Source organism: Apium graveolens, chromosome 10, assembly GCF_009905375.1.
Source record: "Apium graveolens cultivar Ventura chromosome 10, ASM990537v1, whole genome shotgun sequence".
Taxonomy (NCBI): domain Eukaryota; kingdom Viridiplantae; phylum Streptophyta; class Magnoliopsida; order Apiales; family Apiaceae; genus Apium; species Apium graveolens.
In genome coordinates, this window is record NC_133656.1 from 56,977,662 (window position 1) to 56,988,318 (window position 10,657).

At 37.6% G+C, this 10,657-nt stretch overlaps 1 long non-coding RNA gene across 1 annotated transcript; it reads right to left on the reverse strand.

Annotated features, from left to right (window-relative positions):
- Positions 1 to 417: 417 nt before the first annotated feature.
- On the reverse strand, positions 418 to 4,129 carry LOC141693947 (uncharacterized). Its single transcript, XR_012563320.1, has 4 exons — positions 3,546 to 4,129; positions 3,347 to 3,424; positions 2,442 to 2,485; positions 418 to 643 (listed from the first exon to the last, which is right to left on the reverse strand). It is a non-coding gene; the product is annotated as an uncharacterized LOC141693947 (long non-coding RNA).
- Positions 4,130 to 10,657: the final 6,528 nt, after the last annotated feature.

Consider the following 10,657-nt stretch of genomic DNA (forward strand, 5'->3'; position numbering starts at 1 on the left):
AATCTGCTGAGTGTGAGTCAAATCTGTGACAGAGGTTATCATGTGGATTTCTTTGAAGAACATTATGAAGTTGTAAGCAAATCTACAGGAAAAGTTGTGCTGAAAGGATACAGGCATGGTAACATTTATGAAGCCAAGCTTTCAACAAGTACTGATGGTTCTACAATCTGTCTTAGTAGAACATCAATTAAAGAAAGCTGGGATTGGCACAAGAAACTCTCTCATTTAAATTTCAATAATATAAATGAACTAGTCAAGAAAGATCTTGTGAGAGGACTTCCAAAATCAGTATTTGCTCCTGATGGTCTTTGCTATTCTTGTCAGAAGGCAAAACAAAGAAAATCTTCATTCAAGAGCAAGACTGAATCATCAATTCTTGAGCCTTATTGTAACACCCCCAAATCCAAGGTCGTGAATTCGGGTTGTTACGATCACTTATTAATTAAATAATTCTCTTTTCACAATATTACTCGACCTTTTATTCAGACTCACACACACACAGGTTATATGCTTGGAAACATTATTAAATAAATCATTTCCACTTATCTACCTGACGGGGCTGGCGCACAAAAAGCCTACGGAACTCACGAGCGTTCCTTACCCGCCTAAGGACAACAGTCCTGGTCTGATCCATGCTGGTAGTCTGTTGTGATATGATATATAAAAGCAAGGGTGAGCATTAAAGCTCAGCAAGGTATATATCCCCATAATTAAGTATGTAAGGATAAATAAAACCAATAATTATACTTTGTATCTCCAAAGCGTTCTGAAAGTTTATATGCTTATCAAATTTATAAAATTCTCAAAATCAACTACAATAGTATATCCACTGAATACTTGTATTCATCTCCTTCTCAAAATCATTTTATACTCGTACTCATTTTATTTCAAAATCTCAAGATGTTACTCGAACCAAGATTCTCATATGGGTGTGATATATATTCGTCAACATCCCAATTTAAAACTCAGCCTTATCGGCAGATTTCTCAAATGGATTTGATATATAATCATCAACATCCTTATTTAAAACTCAGCCTTATCGGCTCTCTGTTGTATATTTCACAACAGTTTTTCCAAAATGGAAGAAAGGGACTATACTGGAATAAACCACGTATCGGTGATCAGCCGAATACGAAATTTTCTCTACTAGTAGAAGGAATACAAACCTAGCCGCCTTTGGGCTCATCAAGACACTACACGGTGGTTGCCCATTGCCGTGCAAGTCCGAAAGTCAATGGTCACATAGACCATATAACCGTACAATGCGCCACTCCGCGCTTGTATAATGCGCCACTCCGCGCCTGGTCACTGCCCGATACCACTCCGTGCCGGGCAGGCCACATTCCAGTCCCAAAACAGTTATATCTTTTGCTCAAAATCCTTTTTCGAAGAAATAGGTCGTTAAAAGTTGACCTGTAAATAAGATGTTTTATTCATCACTTTTAACTGAATTGATCTTTTGGAGTTGTCGGAGTTTTGAATTTAAAATCATTTTCAAATCCCTATCTGTAGTAGGGTGACACATATATTACTCACTTGTTCTTTATTGAACGAGGAAGCAAAACTCTTATGCTTCTAGACTAAGTTCCCTAAGGTTTTGATAGGTTTCAAATGATTAATCTCTTTCAAGAGTTTTGAATAATTTAGAAAGTACCCTTGGGAACTATGTCTATTTTTAAATAAGTTTTTAGAAGTCCAAAGATATTAAATATCTAAGGTCTCATAATAATCTAATAGGGATTCAATGAATTGATAAAATCTTATAAATAAAATATATCTGTATAAGGTTCAATGAATTGATAAAATCTTAAGTACAAAGTATTTCTAATTAAGGTTCAATGAATTAATAAAAAACCTTAAATACAAAATATTTCTGAATAAGGTCCAACGAATGGAGACACCTTAATCAAATAATCAAAACAGGATTTGGTATCCTATAATTGCTCTTTGAATAGTTAAATCTTTATTAAATAACGTGAAATGATTTATAAACTATTCAGTATATTTTTAAATACTTTCTTTATATTTAATAATCCCTTAAGTATCGCTTTATAAAATAATCAATCAAGTAAGGGTGTCCCTTAAATGAATAAACCAATATTTCTCGAAGTTTAAGTCAAAATCTCAATCGTTCGCTTGATATATATATATTACGCGAACGTACTTTGTTTATCGAAATAGAAATCTTTCGCGTTCGGCTCTCTCCGGAATTAAATCGTTATTAAAATATTTCCGACTCCCATTATCCTATATTATATTTGAAATACGTTTCAATTTCTCATACTCGTGTAAAACGAAATTTGTTTTCGTAAACAATCGCATAATTCGTATGCATTGATATCATAGACAAGCATATATACTTGAACTGTAAATCATGACATCAATATCACAACAGTATATATATAGCATGGATAGTATGAGATAGGGTTTCGAAAACTTGCCTCGAGTAATCGAAGTGGTATGGTCTCTGGTGTTTGGTTGGGATCTATAAACAAGAACCAATGGTCTAAGTTAGTACGCGATTAACGTCTCGCTTTTATTAAGCAACTTTCGCAACTACTCAAGTATAACGAATCTCCGATCGTCATATTCTCAACACTTATATTCTCACTTTATAACATGGTCGAGTTTTGAAATCGATCGTTCGTTTTAGAAAGTCCATTTCGAGTTTTAAGCTCGAACGTGAGAAAACGCGCGTCAAAACTAGGTTTTTATGCGTTTCTCGCTTACGCTCTCTTTACCAAAACATTTTTATAAAATCGAAAAATTAATATTTTCTCAAAATTATTTTTGGACATTCTTCTCTACTCTCATATCCATTTTTTATAATTTTTCCAGAATCTCGAAATTATTTTAAGTCCTTCAAAATCACCATGCAAGTGGACTTAAGTGCAGTTGGCTAATCGCAGAAATGTTTTACACTAAAACGACCATAACGCCTAAACCGTAAATCTCCTCATGATGATCTACACATGCATAGAAACTATAAAACAATATCTATCTAGTCATGGCCAGTGGTTTTCAAATTTTAACAATTTTCATGGCCGAATGTCCTGAAGAAAACAGATCAAGTGCAAGAATGCCCAAACTCAATTTCTACTACTTGATCTTAACACAATCACTACCTATAACCATCATAAACACAAGTACTTCTCAAGATCCACCCACATGAACCTTATATGCTCTATATAGTACCACATACATGGATTACAACTCAACATCTCAAGTCTTTAGCAAGAACATAATCAATACAAACTCAAACAAACACAATCCTTTGGATCTTAACACTACAACAAACATAACTCTTAAATTCAACCATAAAACCTTAAAAGGTTGAAAGTTATACCTTCTTGGATACTAGGAAGGTTAGTGCTAGGATGATTGAGGCTTGGTTTGCTTAGAAAACACTTAGAAGGGCTAGATCCTTAAGAAACAAAACAAAGAAACAAGTTAAAATTTCGGAGTTACCTTTCAGCACCTCATTCAAACATTTTTATAAAATTGAAAAAAAATAATTTGAGGCTGAAATTTGGTACGAAGCTTACCCATGATATAGAAAAGCGATGGTAAAAATTTCATGATATTTGAATGAGTATATTTTGAGTTATGAATTTTTCTTTCTCCCTTGCTCAGAAAATCCGAACTGCTGGAATGAAAAATGGGAGAGCTTTAAGTGAGGGAAAAGGGGTTGTTTTCTTTTGTGGCTAAAGTGTGGGAGTGTATAATGAATATATGGGATGTATGCAGCATATTTGACAATAATTTGGCAAAGGTATGGGTTGGTTTGATTGTGTGGTGAAGTGAGAAAAGGGAGAAGTATGGCTTGTGTACTTGTTTGTCTCCCATCACTATTCAACACTATTACACTAACTATTCTAGTTAGCTTCTAATCATCTAGTTACACTCCTAACTACTAGTTAGGACTTGGTTATGCATGGCCAACTTGCATGGGATTTAATTTCTCATTCGTTTATTTATCGTAAACGCAATCGTCGTTCCATTCCGATAGTTTCCACGTATAACGACTTGTTTCGTAGCGATTTCTTTTATCGCTTATAATCCTATAACCAATTCCATTCCTTCTCTTGATCATAGAAATACCTTGATATATTATTTATTTCACGTAGTATTCCCGGTTCTACGCCATTCTTTACGGATACGAAAACACGTAGTATAATTGTGAATCTTCGAATTCCGTCGGCTTTTACATTCACTTATTTTCCTCGATAAACAAGAATATGATCTCGGATTCTCAAAATTCCACTATTCATTTAATGATGATCCCCATACGTATTACTTAATTAGCTCAAGTTACTATTCACAGAAGTTTTAAAATATTACAAAAATCAGGGTTCTTACAGTCTCCCCCCCTTAAAAGGATTCCGTCCCGGAATCAACTCACAAATAGATGGGGGTACCTTTCTCGCAGGTGGCTCTCTAATTCCCAAGTCGACTCCTCAACCTTGGGATGTCTCAATAAGACTCTGAATAGCTTGACACTCTTGTCCCTGAGTACTTGCTCTTTTCAACCAATGATTTCAACTGGTTGCTCAATGTAGGACATATATAGTACTTACTCATGTTTCACTATATTCTTGGTATCCGCATTATACTTTCTCAACATTGGCACATGAAAACACTATGAACTTGTTGAAGGTTTGGAGGTAAAGCCAATTCGTATGCCACGGTTCTATTTGTCACAAAATCTCAAAGGACCCATATATCGGGAACTCAACTTCCCTTTCTTTCCAAATCTCATCAGTCCTTCCCATGGTGACACTTTCAAAAATACCTGGTCACCCACTTCATACTCTCTGTCTTTTCGTGCTAAGTCGGCATATTTACGTTGTCGGTCTTGGGCTACCGCTAAGCATCCTCTGATCAACTCAACTATGTCCCTCGTTCTTTACACCAAGTCGGGACCTAGTAACTTTCTTTCACCAACTTCATCCCAGTACAAGGGTGAATGGCACCTCCGACCATACAGCGCCTCATGTGGGGGCATTTCTATACTCGCATGATAACTATGATTGTAGGCAAACTCTATCAAAGATAGGTGTTCATCTCAATAACCTTAAAAATCAATTACAAAATTTCTCAACATGTACTCCATTGTCTGAATGATTCACTCACTTTGTCCATCGGTTTGGGGATGGTATGCAATACTCACATTCAGTTTGGTTCATAAGCATTCCTGAAAGCTCCTCAAAAAAATCTGGAGTTGAATCGGGGATCTCTGTCAGATACGATAGCTACAGAGACTCCATGTCTTATCACAATTTCCTTGATGTATAGCTCTGCTAATCTATCCACCATGTAGGTTTTCTTGATTGGAAGAAAGTATGCTGACTTGGTCAGTCGATATATAATTACTCATATTGCATCACGGTTAGCCTTAGCTCGGGGAAATCCTACCACAGAATCCATGGCTATTTGTTCCCACTTTCACATCGGAATTCCTAAGGGTTGTAGGAGTCCCCTCGGTCGCTGATGTTCCACCTTCACTCTTTAACAGGTCAAACACTTACTGACCCAATTGGCCACGTCTCTTTTCATGTTGGGTCATCAATAATATTCCTTTGGATCTCGGTACATCTTGGTACCTCCAGGATGAATTGAATATCTAGAATTATGTCCTTCGCGTAAAATTTCATCTTTTAATTCTCGAACATTCGGAATCCAAATCCGGTTCGCATACCTCATAATTCCCTTCTCATCTTTCTCATATTTGACTTCTTCTCAGTCAAAGATTCTCGCTCTTCATTCGTCTTCTCTTCCTGATAATGTCCCATCTTTTCTAACAATTCCAGTTCTAATTTGATCTCAATTAGTCCATCAGTCCCTTTACCAGTGACTTCACCTCTATCTCCATCTCCTCGAGTTCTCTCACTAGTTCCTCCGGCGTTGTCAACATCTTGAGTCTCTCTTTACTACTAAGGGCATCGGCCACCACATTGGCCTTCCCTGGGTGATATAAAATCTCACCGACATAGTCTTTCATTAACTCTAACCATCTCCTCTGTCTCCTGTTGAGTTCTTTCTGAGTAAATATATACTTAAGGCTCTTATGGTCAGTGTAGATCTCACAATTTTCTCTGTATGGATATTGTCTCCAATTTTTCAAAGCAAAACTATTACTGCTAATTCTAATTCATGAGTAGGGTATCTTACTTCATATTCCTTCAGCTGCCGTGAGGCATAAGCAACCATTTTCCCATGCCACATGAGCATGCATCATAATCCTTTATGTGATGCATCACTATAGATCACAAAATCACCCTTTCCATCGGGCAATGCCAGCACGAGGGCTGATACCAAACTTCTTTTCAATTCCTGAAAACTTTCCTCACATTTTTCATTCCACACAACCTTTTCCGTTTTGCAAGTAGGCCTAATCAAAGGTCCTGATATCTTAGCAAAATCTCGTACGAACCTCTCATAAAACTGGTTAATTCCCAAAAAGTTCCTACTTCCGTAGGTGTGGTTATTCTTTCTCATTGGAATACTGCCTCAACATTGGTAGGGTCAACTAACACTCCTTCACTGCTCATCAATTGTCCTAAGATCTGAACTTCATTTTTCCAGAATTTGTACCTTGAGAATTTGGCAAACAACTTTTCTCTTCTCAATGCTTCTACCACTATCCTCAGATATTCCGCATGTTCTTCTTCCATTTTAGAATAGACTAAAATATTATCAATAAAAAAACAATGACGCACACGTCCAAATACTTTTTAAACACTCGATTCACAAAGTCCATGAAAGCTACTGGGGCATTCTTTAGCCCGAACGACGTCACCAAGAACTCATAATGTCCATACCTCGTGCGAAATACGGTATTTGTCCCCTGTTTTAATCTTCAGTTGGTGATATCCCATTCATAGATCGATTTTCAAAAAGTGTACCACTCCTTCAAGTTGGTCAAACGAATCGTCAATTCTAGAGAGAGGGTATCTGTTCTTAATAGTCAGCTTATTCAGTTCCCTATACTATGTGCACAATCGCATACTACCGTCCTTCTTTTTGACAAACAACATTGGTGTGCCTCATGGTGACACATTAGGTCTCATCATTCCTTTATTCAACAGTTCTTGCAACTGTGAAGTCAATTCTTTCATTTCAACCGGGGCTAGCCTATATGGGGCTTTTTGAAACTGATGTCGTTCCTGATGCTAATTCGATAGCGAACTCTATCTCTCGGTCAGGTGATAATCCTGAAAGGTCTTTAGAAAACACATCCTCAAACTCGTGAACAACTGGTATGTCACATACATCGGGGCTTCTCTCTTGGTACCCGCCACGTATGCTAAATACGCTTTGCTATCTTTCCTTAATAATTTCTTTGCTTGAGCAATATTAAAAAATTTCTGGGTCTGACGCTGACCCTTAATCATAATTTTCTTGCCGTTAGGCATTCAGATTTTAACTTTCTTTCCTTTATAATCAATCTGAGCACCATTGCTCGACAACCAATCCATTTTTAAGACCACACCAAATTCTCTCAGCCTGAAAGGAATTAAGTCCAACTTAAAGTCCTTCCCTCCTAGTTCCCACTTGCAGATTAGATGAATCTCATTAATTGGAACAACCTCTCGATTCACTATTTCTATTCGCAATAATTCTCGCGTTGGAATCACATTAAGTTTTAACTTGGCCAAAAATCTCGCAATATAAAATACTTAGTTGCTTCAGAATTAAACAGAATATTTGCAGTAACCAAATTGAGTAAAAGGTTACCTGCTATCACGCCCTAGCTGGGTTGGGGCAGTTGCTAGAATAATGTCCTAGTTGGTTGCAATTAAAGCACCTTAGTAGCTATTTTCCCAATTACATACCCCGGGATGTTTCTCCCCACATGACTTATGATCCGGTAGGGGTGACCGAAACTGGTTATGAAACGTAGTCTTATATTGACCACCTCCCTGGGCGATACTCTTGCTTACCGGTTCGCTAAAGCTATTTCCGCCAGCTACGGTAGTGGCGAACCTGGTACCCACTGCGGGTTGGGACACCACTCCCCTCTCAGTCCTAATCGGAAACTTCTGTTTATCACTCTGCCGCATTGGCTTCCGAACTCCTCTTCTTGCTCTCTTCCTCTTTTTGACTTTGCTCACTCTCTGCCTCTACAATCGAGGCCTTTTTGCACATAGTCTGTTATCTCAAGTAATGACACTCGATCCTGAATCCATTGTTTCAGCCCTTGCTGAAATCTCCTCGCCTTTTTCTCTTTCGTGTTCACAAACTCCGGCACGAATCTCGACAGTTCAATAAATTTGGCTTTGTACACAGCCACTGACATCTTATCTTACTTAATCTCTAGAAACTTCAACTCCATCTGAGCCTCCATAAACCTGGGAAATACTTTTCCCCATGTGATAATCACATCAGTCTCCAGGGTTCCTTTAGGTTCCCACTAATAATTTGCTTCTCCTTTTAACACATAACTGGTGAACACAGTCTTTTGCGTCCCTTCTATGGGCACTATCTCAAAGCTCTTTTCCATTTCTTTCAGCCAAGCTCTGGACTTAATAGGTTAGCAGTCCCTTGAAATTTCTGGGGGTTTTAACCACTTAAAGGCCTTAAAGACATTAGTAACTGGAACATGATCCACCTGGGTTGAGGGTGACAATTTAAATTCTCTCGAAGAAGATTCATAATTTGGTCCATGGGGTTTCCTCTCTGGCCTTCCCCCTCGTTAGTATCCATAGTTTTTTCTTCATTGTAATCCTCTAAGCCGAATTCATTATATTCGACTTCCTCGTGTTCTTGGTTATTTTGGTTTACCAATTCAGCAGGGTTTGCTCTAGTTTCCCAATATGTCGGGGTGGCATCGTTATGCTATTATAAAAGATCACCAATATAACATTATTCGCGTCTCTACTCATTATGTTAAAGTCGCTTAATAACTCACTTTGTCACAAATACATTCTTCATTCCTCTTTAGTTACTCGCAACATTGTGCCCACGCACCTGATTTGATGCGTTAACAAAAGACGACATCCTGCCGAGAATATACACGTAGCTCCTAGTGACATCCCACTCTTGGAATTCTGCGTCAGACTTATTGGTCTTCTCCTCCAGTAGTTCGGAGCTTGCTGCGTTGATTGCAGGAGCATGAAACTTTTCAGAAATTATTCTGTCGATTCTCGCTTTCCGTGTCGAACCATAATGGCTTAACGGACGAAATGATTTCGTATTATCGCATAGCATTCTCATCTTGGGACACGCTAAAATCTTCCTTATAGGACATAGATTCCTCAATGATATAGCGAATACCCTTCTTGGTAGAATCGCTGTTCATCATGTATTGAACCCTTATTATCGGAACAATACTTTCAACCAATTCAGGTAACGTAATAACCTTAATAGTAAAAGAATTAAGCATCTTGATTCTTGCCTAATATGTCTCCTCAAGGACACTCTATAAAGAGCTATGAGTGGCAAGACTCGGGTTTTCCAATCAACCTATGGTATTGGGGTATCGTCTTCATCCCGCTTTCTCCGGAGACTTACCTCCACTTCTATATCAACATTATAAAAAAAATCATGTACAATTTTCTCCTTTCCTCATTATGTCGATCTTAAACGATTCCATCAATTTCCGTATAACACTTCACATAAACACTTCAACATAACTCCTGGTAGTCCATCAACAAACTCTATTGGCTCAACCAATGGACTCTCTTTCGCATATAACTCTTAGCAATCTTTTCTCTGAGTGCTACAACTCATTCTCTTCCCTTAATGTTGGCTTTTCAATCGACTGTTAATAACTCAACCAATGCCTCAACTCTTAAGGCTAAGGTCCCCTTGGGTACTACCGTCGTGACTACTCCATAGTAATCCGACTACGAACTCGATGAGAGTTCTTGTTAACTTTTAGATCCCCAGTCTACCCATTTTACTCTTACTGCTTCCAAAACTTATAACCTTTGGCTCTGATACCATTTCTGTAACACCCCCAAATCCAAGGTCGTGAATTCGGGTTGTTACGATCACTTATTAATTAAATAATTCTCTTTTCACAATATTACTCGACCTTTTATTCAGACTCACACACACACAGGTTATATGCTTGGAAACATTATTAAATAAATCATTTCCACTTATCTACCTGACGGGGCTGGCGCACAAAAAGCCTACGGAACTCACGAGCGTTCCTTACCCGCCTAAGGACAACAGTCCTGGTCTGATCCATGCTGGTAGTCTGTTGTGATATGATATATAAAAGCAAGGGTGAGCATTAAAGCTCAGCAAGGTATATATCCCCATAATTAAGTATGTAAGGATAAATAAAACCAATAATTATACTTTGTATCTCCAAAGCGTTCTGAAAGTTTATATGCTTATCAAATTTATAAAATTCTCAAAATCAACTACAATAGTATATCCACTGAATACTTGTATTCATCTCCTTCTCAAAATCATTTTATACTCGTACTCATTTTATTTCAAAATCTCAAGATGTTACTCGAACCAAGATTCTCATATGGGTGTGATATATATTCGTCAACATCCCAATTTAAAACTCAGCCTTATCGGCAGATTTCTCAAATGGATTTGATATATAATCATCAACATCCTTATTTAAAACTCAGCCTTATCGGCTCTCTGTTGTATATTTCACAACAGTTTTTCCAAAATGGAAGAAAGGGAC